This window comes from Manis pentadactyla, chromosome 9, assembly GCF_030020395.1.
Source record: "Manis pentadactyla isolate mManPen7 chromosome 9, mManPen7.hap1, whole genome shotgun sequence".
Lineage (NCBI taxonomy): Eukaryota > Metazoa > Chordata > Mammalia > Pholidota > Manidae > Manis > Manis pentadactyla.
In genome coordinates, this window is record NC_080027.1 from 6,413,385 (window position 1) to 6,425,478 (window position 12,094).

At 38.7% G+C, this 12,094-nt stretch overlaps 1 protein-coding gene across 16 annotated transcripts in view; it reads left to right on the forward strand.

The window, feature by feature from the left end:
• The window catches only part of PPP6R3 (protein phosphatase 6 regulatory subunit 3), a 150,147-nt gene that overhangs the window by 40,796 nt on the left and 97,257 nt on the right, over positions 1–12,094 (forward strand). The window lies entirely within an intron of this gene.

Sequence of the window (12,094 nt, forward strand, 5' to 3'; positions counted from 1 at the left end):
CTTCAGACTTCTCCAACTTTATCTCTGTATCATTCTCCATGAATCCTTTGGGAAGAGCTCCCTCTGAGCATTCATTCTTTCATTCACCTTTTGGTACCTTTCATATAGGTGATTTTTTGTTGTTTTTTTGTCATGGGGCCCAACCCTTCTCTTTTTCTGTGTAGGCATACATTCTTTCTTTTTTTTTTTTCCTTTATTTATTTTTTACTTTGGTATCATTAATCTACAATTACATGAGGAACATTATGTTTACTAGACTCCCCTCTTCAGCAAGTCCCCCTCAACATACTACATTAGTCACTGTCCATCGGCATAGTAAGATACTGTAAAATCACCACTTGTCTTCTCTGTGTTGCAGCGTCCTCCCCGTGACCCCCCCACATTATACATGCTAATCGTAAGGCCCCCTCCCCCCCTCCCCGCTTCTCCCTCCCTTCCCACCCATCCTCCCCAGTCCCTTTCCCTTTGGTAACTGTCAGTCCATTCTTGGGTTCTGTGATTCTGCTGCTGTTTTGTTCCTTCCGTTTTTCCTTTGTTCTTATATATTCCACGTATGAGTGACATCATTTGGTACTTGTCTTTCTCCACATGGCTTATTTCACTGAGCATAATACCCTCTAGCTCCATCCATGTTGTTGCAAATGGTAGGATTTGTTTTCCTTTTGTGGCTGAATAATATTCCATTGTGTATATGTACCACATCTTCTTTATCCATTCATCTACTGGTGGACATTTAGGTTGCTTCCATTTCTTGGCTATTGTAAATAGTGCAGCGATAAACATAGGAGTGCATACGTCTTTTTCAAACTGGGCTCCTGCATTCTTAGGGTAAATTCCTAAAAGTGGGCTTCCTGGGTCAAATGGTATTTCTATTTTGAGCTTTTTGAGGAAACTCCATACTGCCTTCCACAATGGTGGAACTAGTTTACATTCCCACCAGCAGTATAGGAGGGTTCCCCTTTCTCCACAACCTCACCAGCCAACATTTGTTGTTGTTTGTCTTTTTGATGGTGGCCATCCTTACTGGTGTGAGGTGATACCTGATTGTGGTTTTAATTTGCATTTCCCTGATGACTAGTGATATGAAGCATCTTTTCATGTGTCTGTTGGCCATCTGAATTTCTTCTTTGGAGAACTGTCTGTTCGGCTCCTCTGCCCATTTTTTAATTGGATTGTTCGCTTTTTGTCTGTTGAGGTGCTTGAGCTCTTTGTATATTTTGGAGGTTAACCCTTTATTGGATCTGTCATTTATGAATATATTCTCTGTAGGATACCTTTTTGTTCTATTGATGGTGTCCTTTGCTGTACAGAAGGTTTTCAGCTTGATATAGTCCCACTTGTTCATTTTTGCTTCTGTTTCCCTTGCCCGGGGAGATATGTTCATGAAGAAGTTGCTCATGTTTATGTCCAAGAGATTTTAGCCTATGTTTTTTATTTGGTATCATTAATCTACAATTACATGAAGAACATTGTGTTTACTAGGCTCCCCCCTTCACCAAGTCCCCCCAACATACTCCTTCACAGTCAGTGTCCACCAGCGTAGTAAGATGTTGTAAAATCGCTACTTGTCTTCTCTGTGTTGTAGAGCCCACCCCGTACCCCCCCCCCCCACATTATACATGCTAATTGTAATGTCCCCTTTCTTTTTCCCGCCCTTATCCCTCCCTTCCCACCCATCCTCCCCAGTCCCTTTCCCTTTGGTAACTGTTAGTCCATTCTTGGGTTCTGTGAGTCTGCTGATGTTTTTGCTCCTTCAGTTTTTTCTTTGTTCTTATGCTCCACAGATGAGTGAAATCATTTGGTACTTGTCTTTCTCTGCCTGCCTTATTTCACTGAGCATAATACCCTCCAGCTCCATCCATGTTGTTGCAAATGGTAGGGTTTGTTTTCTTCTTGTGGCTGAATAATATTCCATTGTGTATATGTACCACATCTTCTTTATCCATTTACCTACTGATGGACACTTAGTTTGCTTCCATCTCGTGGCTGTTGTGAATAGTGCTGCGATAAAAATAGGGGTGCGTACGTCTTCATCAAACTGGGCTGCTGTATTCTTAGGGTAAATTCCTAGAAGTGGAATTCCTGGGTCAAATGGTATTTCTATTTTGAGCTTTTTGAAGAACCTTCATACTGCCTTCCACAATGGTTGAACTAGTTTACATTCCCACCAGCAGTGTAGGAGGGTTCCCCTTTCTCCACAACCTCGCCAACATTTGTTGTTGTTTGTCTCTTGGATGGCAGCCATCCTTATTGGTGTGAGGTGATATCTCATTGTGTTTTTAATTTGCATTTCTCTGTGCAAATTAAATGATATGAAGCATCTTTTCATGTGTCTGTAGGCCATCTGAATTTCTTTAGAGAACTGTCTATTCAGCTCCTCTACCCATTTTTTAATTGGATTATTTGCTTTCTGTTTGTTGAGGTGTGTGAGCTCTTTATAAATTTTGGATGTCAACCCTTTATTGGATCTGTCATTTATGAATATATTCTCCCATACTGTAGGATACCTTTTTGTTCTACTGATGGTGTCCTTTGCTGTACAGAAGCTTTTCAGCTTGATATAGTCCCACTTGTTCATTTTTGCTTTTGTTTCCCTTGCCCAGGGAGATATGTTCATGAAGAAGTCACTCATGTTTATGTCCAACAGATTTTTGCCTATGTTTTTTTCTAAGAGTTTTATGGTTTCATGACTTACATTCAGGTCTTTCGAATTTACTTTTGTGTATGGGGTTAGACAGTGATCCAGTTTCATGCTCTTACATGTAGCTGTCCAGTTTTGCCAGCACCATCTGTTAAAGAGACTGTCATTTCCCCATTGTAAGTTCATGGCTCCTTTATCATATATTAATTGACCATATATGATTGGGTTAATGTTTGGAGTCTCTATTCTGTTCCACTGGTCTGTGGCTCTGTTCTTGTGCCAGTACCAAATTGTCTTGATTACTGTGGCTTTGTAGTAGAGCTTGAAGTTAGGGAGCAAGATCCCCCTCCACTTTATTTTTCCTTCTCAGGATTGCTTTGGCTATTCGGGGTCTTTGGTGGTTCCATATGAATTTTTGAAGTACTTGTTCCAGTTCATTGAAGAATGCTGTTGGTAATTTGATAGGGATTGCATCGAATCTGTATATTGCTTTGGGCAGGATGGCTATTTTGACGATATTAATTCTTCCTAGCCAAGAGCATGGGATGAGTTTCCATTTGTTAGTGTCCTCTTTAATTTCTCTTAAGAGTGTCTTGTAGTTTTCAGGGTATAGGCCTTTCACTTCCTTGGTTAGGTTTATTCCTAAGTATTTTATTCTTTTTGATACTATTGAGAATGGAATTGTTTTCCTGATTTCTCTATTAGTTCATTGTTAGTGTAGAGGAAAGCCACAGATTTCTGTGTGTTAAATTTGTATCCTGCAACTTTGCTGAATTCCAATATTAGTTCTAGTAGTTTTGGAGTGGAGTCTTTAAGGTTTTTTATGTACAATATCATGTCATCTGCAAATAGTGACAATTTGACTTCTTTACCAATGTGGATTCCTTGTATTTCTTTGTTTTGTCTAATTGCCGTGGATAGGACCTCCAGTACTATGTTGAATTACAGTAGGGAGAGTGGGCATCCCTGTCTAGTTCCTGATCTCAGAGGAAAAGCTTTCAGCCTCTCGCTGTTCAGTATGTTAGCTGTGGGTTTATCATATATGGCCTTTATTATGTTGAGGTATTTGCCCTCTATGCCCATTTTGTTGAGAGTTTTTATCATGAATGGATGTTGAATTTTGTGAAATGCTTTTTCAGCATCTATGGAGATGATCATGTGGTTTCTGTCCTCTTTGTTTATGTGGTGGATGATGTTGATGGATTTTCGAATGTTGTACCATCCCTGCATCCCTGGGATGAATCCCACTTGGTCATGGTGTATGATCCTTTTGATGTATTTTTGAATTCGGTTTGCTGATATTTTGTTGAGTACTTTTGCATCTGTGTTCATCAGGGATATTGGTCTGTAGTTTTCTTTTTTGGTGGGGTCTTTGCCTGGTTTTGGTATTAGGGTGATGTTGACTTCGTAGAATTAGTTTGGGAGTATTCCCTCCTCTTCTATTTTTTGGAAAACTTTAAGGAGAATGGGTATTATGTATTCTCTGTATGTCTGATAAGATTCTGAGGTAAATCCATCTGGCACAGGGATTTTGTTCTTGGGTAGTTTTTTGATTACCACTTCAATTTCATTGCTGGTAATTGGTCTGTTTAGATTTTCTGTTTCTTTTTGGGTCAGTCTTGGAAGGTTGTATTTTTCTAGGAAGTTGTCCATTTCTCCTAGGTTTCCCAGCTTGTTAGCATATAGGTTTTCATAGTATTCTCTAAGAATTCTTTGTATTTCGGTGGGGTCCGTCGTGATTTTTCCTTTCTCGTTTCTGATAGTTGATTTGTGTTGACTCTCTTTTTCTCTTAATAAGTCTGGCTAGAGGCTTATCTATTTTGTTTATTTTCTCGAAGAACCAGCTCTTGGTTTCATTGATTTTTGCTATTGTTTTATTCTTCTCAATTTTATTTATTTCTTCTCTGATCTTTATTATGTCCCTCCTTCTGCTGACCTTAGGCCTCATTTGTTCTTCTTTTTCCAACTTCGATAATTGTGACATTAGACCATTCATTTGGGATTGTTCTTCCTTTTTTAAATATGCTTGGATTGCTATATACTTTCCTCTTAAGACTGTTTTTGCTGTGTCCCACAGAAGTTGGGGCTTAGTGTTGTTGTTGTCATTTGTTTCCATATATTGCTGGATCTCCATTTTGATTTGGTCATTGATCCATTGATTATTTAGGAGCGTGTTGTTAAGCCTCCATGTGTTTGTGAGCCTTTTTGCTTTCTTTGTACAGTTTATTTCTAGTTTTATGCCTTTGTGGTCTGAAAAGTTGGTTGGTAGGATTTCAATCTTTTTGAATTTACTGAGGCTCTTTTTGTGGCCTAGTATGTGGTCTATTCTGGAGAATGTTCCATGTGCACTTGAGAAGAATGTATATCCTGTTGCTTTCAGATGTAGAGTTCTGTAGATGTCTATTAGGTCCATCTGTTCTAGTGTGTTGTTCAGTGCCTCTGTGTCCTTACTTATTTTCTGTATGGTGAGTCTGTTCTTTCGAGTGAGTGGTGTGTTGAAGTCTCCCAAAATGAATGCATTGCATTCTGTTTCCTCCTTTAATTCTGTTAGTATTTATTTCATGTATGTTGGTGCTCCTGTATTGCCTGCATATATGTTTATAATGGTTATATCCTCTTGTTGGACTGAGCCCTTTATCATTATGTAATGTCTTTCTTTATCTCTTGTTACTTTCTTTGTTTTGAAGTCTATTTTGTCTGATAACTAGTACTGCAACACCTGCTTTTTTCTCCCTGTTGTTTGCATGAAATATCTTTTTCCATCCCTTGACTTTTAATCTGTGCATGTCTTTGGGTTTGAGGTGAGTCTCTTATAAGCAGCATATAGATGGTTCTTGCTTTTGTATCCATTCTGTTACTCTGTGTCTTTTGACTGCTGCATTCAGTCCATTTACATTTAGGGTGATTATTGAAAGATATGCACTTATTGCCATTGCAGACTTTACGTTTGTGGTTACCAAAGGTTCATGGTTAACTTCTTTACTATCTTACTGTCTAACTTAATTCGCTTATTGAGCTATTATAAACACTGTCTGATGATTCTTTATTTCTCTCCCTTCTTATTCTTCCTCCTCCATTCTTCATATGTTGGGTGTTTTGTTCTGTGCGCTTTTTAGGAGTGCTCCCATCTAGAGCAAGCAGTCCCTGTAAGATACCCTGTAGAGGTGGTTTGTGGGAGGCAGACTCCCTCAACTTTTGCTTGTCTGGGGATTGTTTAATCCCTCCTTCATATTTAAATGATAATCGTGCTGGATACAGTATCCTTGGTTCAAGGCCCTTCTGTTGAATTGCATTAAATATATCATGCCATTCTCTTCTGGCCTGTAAGGTTTCTGTTGAGAAGTCTGATGATAGCCTGATGGGTTTTCCTTTGTAGGTGACCTTTTTTCTCTCTCTGGCTGCCTTTAATACTCTGTCCTTGTCCTTGATCTTTGCCATTTTAAATATTATGTGTCCTGGTGTTGTCCTCTTTGGGTCCCTTCTGTTGGGAGTTCTGTGTGCTTCCGTGGTCTGAGCAACTATTTCCTCCCCCAGTTTGGGGAAGTTCTCAGCAATTATTTCTTCAAAGACACTTTCTATCCCTTTTTCTCTCTCCTTCTTCTGGTACCCCTATAATGCAGATATTGTTCCTTTTGGATTGGTCACATAGTTCTCTTAATATTGTTTCATTTCTGTAGATCCTTTTCTCTCTCTCTGCATCAGCTTCTATGCGTTCCTGTTCTCTGGTTTCTATTCCATTAATGGCCTCTCACATCCTGTCCATTCTGCTTTTAAGTCCTTCCAGAGTTGTTTTATTTCTGTAGTCTCCCTCTGTACTTGTTCCTTTAGCTCTTGCATATTTCTCTGCAGATCCATCAGCATGTTTATGATTTTTATTTTGAATTCTTTTTCAGGGAGACTGGTTAGGTCTATCTCTGCAGATCCTCTCTCAGGGGTTGTCTGGACTATTTTGGACTGGACTAAATTTTTCTGCCTTTTCATGGTGATAGCGGTGGCTATAGGCAGGTTTAGGGATACATTCCTCCACTGTAGGTTAGGGCCTCTTCAGTTTCCCACATGCCTGACAGAGTGGAGAATTCAGCCTAAGTAGAGGGTTCAGACTTAGCAAATCAGTGTCATGTTGTTATAAACTATGATCTAACCACCAGGCTCATCTATAATAAGATAGTAATGCACACAGTCTTTGATTTTGCCTTTTTCTTCAGTTGGTTCAGAGCAGGGGTCGTTGGGAGGAAGGGTACTTGTTTTAGGACCCCACAAAGATCTCTCAGCTTGAATTCAATTGATTATTTTAGGGGTTGAACATTTTTTATGTTTATTGGGCAGTTGTATATCTGTAAATTATAACATTCATTTTTCTATTGTGATAATGGATTAAAAAAATTTTTAGAACTGTTTCTATAATACTATACATATTAGCCTTTTAAAATTGATATATAATTGACATATAACAAACATGTTTGTTTCAAGTGTACAATGTAATGATTCAATATTTGTATATGTTGTGAAATGATCACAATAAGTCTGTCATCCCACATAGTTACAAAAATTTTTTAATTCAGATATTGTTGATACACAATCTTATGTTGCTTTCAGATATACAATAGAGTAGGTCAGCAGTTACCCATATTATTAAATCCTTACCCCCTGTAGTGCAGTTACTATCTATGAATGTAGGAAAATGTTGCAGAAGCACTGACTAAATTCTCCACGCTGTACTACTGTCCCCGTGACCAACATATATCTTGATTGCAAATTATTGTCCGCTTTTATCCCCCTCTCCGCACATATCCCACCCCCTCCCCCTTGGTAACCACTGGTCACTTCTCAGTGTCTGTGAGTCTATTCCTGTTTGCTCCTTTTGTTCTGCTTTGTTTTTATATTCCACAAGTAAGTGAAATCATATGGTATTTGTCTTTCTCCACCTGGCTTATTTCCCTAAGCATAATACTCTCTAGGTTCATCCATGTTGTTGCAAATGGCAGGCTTTTCTTTTTATGGATGCATAATATTCCATTTTATATGTTTAAAATAAGAGAGAAAATCTTCTTTGTCCATTCATTTGATGATGGACACTTAGGTTGCTTCCATATCTTGGCTGTTGCAAATAGTGTGGCAGTAAACATAGTGGTGCATATGTCTTTTTGAATCGGATTTTGTATTCTTCAGGTAAATTCCTAGAAGTGGAATTATGAGATTGAATGGTATTTCTATTTTTAGTTTTTTGAAGACTCTCCATACCACTTTACACAGCAGTTGCACCAATTTGCAGTCCCACCAGCAGTGTAGGAGGATTTCTATTTCTACCTTTTTGTTGTTATTGTTGTTCAAAAGGTCTTGAAGCATTTTTTATTTTGGTATCATTAATCTATAATTACATGAGGAACATTATGTTTCCCCTTCACCAAGTCCCCCCCACAAACCCCATTACAGTCACTGTCCATAAGCGTATTAAGATGCTGTAGAGTCACAACTTGTCATCTCTGTGTTGTACAGCCCTCCCCATGCCGCCCACCACACACATTATACATGCTAATCGTAATGCCCCCTTTCTTTCCCCCCCTCCCCTTGTTATCCCTCCCTTCCCACCCCTCCTCCCCAGTCCCTTTCCCTTTGGTAACTGTTAGTCCATTCTTGGGTTCTGTGATTCTGCTGCTGTTTTGTTTCTTCAGTTTTTTCTTTGTTCTTATACTCCACATATGAGTGAAATCATTTGGTACTTGTCTTTCTCCACCTGGCTTATTTCACTGAGCATAATCCTCTCCAGCTCCATGCATGTTGTTGCAAATGGTAGGATTTGTTTTCTTCTTATGGCTGAATAATATTCCATTGTGTATATGTACCACCTCTTCTTTATCCATTCATCTACTGATGGACACTTAGGTTGCTTCCATTTCTTGGCTATTGTAAATAATGCTGCGATAAACATAGGGGTGCATCTGTCTTTTTCAAACTGGGCTGCTGTTATTTCTACCTTCTTTGTCAAATCTTTCTGTATTACTCCAGTTCCTTTGTGGTCACTCCTTTATGAACTATTCAAGTATCTCATTAAATTATTTTTGGGTTATTTTTTTCTCTTTAAGTAGATACTCCAGGAAAAGGAGTTTTGACTTCCACTTTATATATTTATCGCTTTTTATATAATAGGTATCATTAATCATTTGGTAGTAGGAGCTAAAATTTCAGAGACATTTCTGAGGAGCTAACATTTAAAAAACTCTCATTTATTTTGTTTTCTTTTTTTTTTTTGTAGATAATTATTTTTTATTGAAGGGTAGTTGACACACAGTATTACATTAGTTTCAGGTGTACAACACATTGATTCAACATTTATATACATGATAATTCTAGGTACCAGCTATCACCATACCAAGTTGTTACAATATTTTGACTATATTCCTTATGCTATACATTACATCCCGGTTACTTATTTATTTTACATTTGGAAGTGTGTACTTTTTTTTTTTTCGTGAGGGCATCTCTCATATTTATTGATCAAATGGTTGTTAACAACAATAAAATTCTGTATAGGGGTGTCAATGTTCAATGCACAATCATTAATCCACCCCAAGCCTAATTTTCGTCAGTCTCCAATCTTCTGAAGCATAACGAACAAGTTCTTACATGGAGAACAAATTCTTACATAGTGAATAAGTTACATGGTGAACAGTTATTTTGTTTTTCTTTGCTGACAGAGAATCTTAGTTTTGGCAGTTGCTAAATAATTCCTTACTTTTAGCTGCATTTCTCCTTTTTCTTTTTTAACTCCCCTCTGCTTTATCAGCATGCTGTCCTGCACTAGAATGAGTGAACTTTAAAGAAGTTACCCAGAAGCCTCCAGGAGTCCTAGAATCAATGCCAAGTGGTTGATAGGGATTCCCAAAGGGGATCCGCACTGTAGGCATAGGGTCCTTTAGACCACGGGTCATCAAACTAAACTTCTGCTGGAAAGCCCCAGATAGTAAATATTTTAGGTTTTGTGGACCAAGAAGCAAAAAAGAATATCTTACGAAGGTATGTTTAAAATAAGAGAGAAAATAAGTTTTCGCAGGTTTTGTTAATTAAATTCAAAACATAAAAATAATTGAGTTCAATTTTCGGTAAATACAGATCTACTAGTAAGGAGAATGTAATTCTTTTTCTAGGGGGATAACATTTCCCCTAAGTGGTGTTCAAGGTTAGAGTTCCCTTTTCAAAATCTATTGCAAATGTTTGTCTACTCTGTTAATGCTGATCTGTGTTGATTTTACATACTTCATTTTTTAAAAACTATTTACACAGTTAGGCACTGTCACATTCTGGTAACAGTCCCCAAACATATGAGTTCAGTTGAGTATATTCATCACTTGGAAGGCGTTTATAGAACCGTTAGATTCTTCTCTTGATGTTTTCCTTTTGTCATTACATAGTAGGTTAATTCATCATTTCCATTTTTGAAGGTTACGTTAAAGCTCCTCAGTTGCGTTTTGGGTTTTGAAACGGGGAAATTTCCTTTGCATTAAAGTTAGAAAAAAACTGTTTTACTGTAGTTTGAATTCAGAAAATCTTTATTGCAGCTGAGAATGGGAATCTTGCTTCTTATTTTAACTTCTGACAGCCCGGGCAGTGTTTGCAGCAGCCTAGGTTCATGGTCTGAACAGTCAGAATTGAAGTGACTTTACCGTAGTATACATTTGCACATCAGTGCTGTCTTGCCTTGCGACAAGGTTGAATTCATTAACAAACATCAAGACTTGAGCAGAGGTGAATTTCCAGAGCCATTCAGTGTTCAGCAGCAGTGGTTAAGGGCTCGTCTCGTTCAGAGAAATTTGTCTTGGCCCTGAGTTCAAAACGTTGTAAAAAACTTAATCCTTGATAAGCCATTAAGTTGCTATGTGATAGAAAAGTCAGGAATAAAAAATGGCTAAGGTCGTGAGAGTGAATTCACTGTTGCCATTCCTAGTGCAATAACATGTGAGGAATTAACATTTCCTGAAGTACATTTCCTCATGAAAATAGAAAAAAATAACCATAAGCTTTGAACACTTCACATTGTCACAAGTTTTGTAAATGTCCTTTTTTTCACTTATACTATTTAGCACATCATAGTAGACTCTATGTATGTTGTGGTGGTTTGTTTTTCTCAGCTTCTCTGAAAACATTCTGCCTGTTGTTGTTTTGTGCAGATTATTTATGGAAGCTAATTCATCACTCCAGACTCCTCAAATAAACAGCAGCTGAGCTGTGTCATTTGTATCTGTGAATTAATTGAGAAAAGGAAAACCATTGTTGGTTCCCTTGCGTGACTAACAAGCCACTTGGAAATCAACTTTGATGGAAGCTTCATTTTCATTTTTATTGTAAAGAAATCCTGTTCTGAAGTACTCTTAAATTCTCTGATTGTCCCTGCTGTTGCTTTACCGTGACTTGGGAATACTGTGATGGCTGCTGAGTCTGTAATGACAGCGGAGACTGCGCTCTTCTAGCCAGGCACGGCGTGGTGGCCAAGTGGACACAGCGCTTTACTGTCTAAGCCATAAGAAAGAATCCACAGCCCCACTGTGCCTTAAAAGCACAACACTGGAAGTGTGATTCCTCCTCTTGTTTGGACAGGCTGGGTGTGCATGTGTCGCAGTCAGTCCTCAGGTAAAGCTGTGGCGCTGCCGTTGGGGCCTGGCTGAGTGGCAGCACTGGTGCTCACATGGTGTTTGTCATGGTAACTTGGCTCTGTCTCGGCAGTGTGAAAGCTGCCAGAGGGGGGCATGTTGGTGAGGGGTGTCCCCCAGCATTCTTTTGGGAGCTGTCTTTGCTTCTCCGAGTGTTGGATCCCTGGTTTCATGTATTCTCTCTCTCTTCCCCATGACATGTTGCCATGCTTTGGTGAAGCCCATTTTTCCAGTAGCTTTCTGAGAAACTGTGAATAAATCTTTCAGACCTTCCCTGTCTGAAAATGTTCTTCTCTACGGTTGCTGTTGAGGAAGCTTATGTTCTGATGTGCAGTCCTTTTATAGGTGTTTGTTCTATAAAAGTTTAGATCCTTTCTCTCTCAGATGCCATGGAATTTCACACTGCCCTAGAGGATCTGTTCCCGCTCACTCTGACAGCGTGTGCAAGTCTGAGGCAGAGAAGTTACATTCTTTACACCCAGATAAAAAAATTTTTTTTGGCCATGGGGGCTGGTGGTGGATTATAATACGTTCTTCTAAAACTTCTATTACTTGGATGTTGGACTCCTGAATTGTCCGACATCCATTTTCTGTTTTTTTCATAAATTTATGGGCCTTTCTCCTTGCCTGTTAATTCCTTTTCTTTATCTTTTATTTTTGTGTCACCAGTTTCCAGACAAATGGAGAAGTGTGTGAAGTTCAACCCACTAAACATCTGGAAGGTTGCTAATCCTTTCTGTTTTCCCATTGATGCTCCATGTCAGCCCAGAGGTAGCTGTGCCTGTTACGTCAGACAGACTCTGAGAAG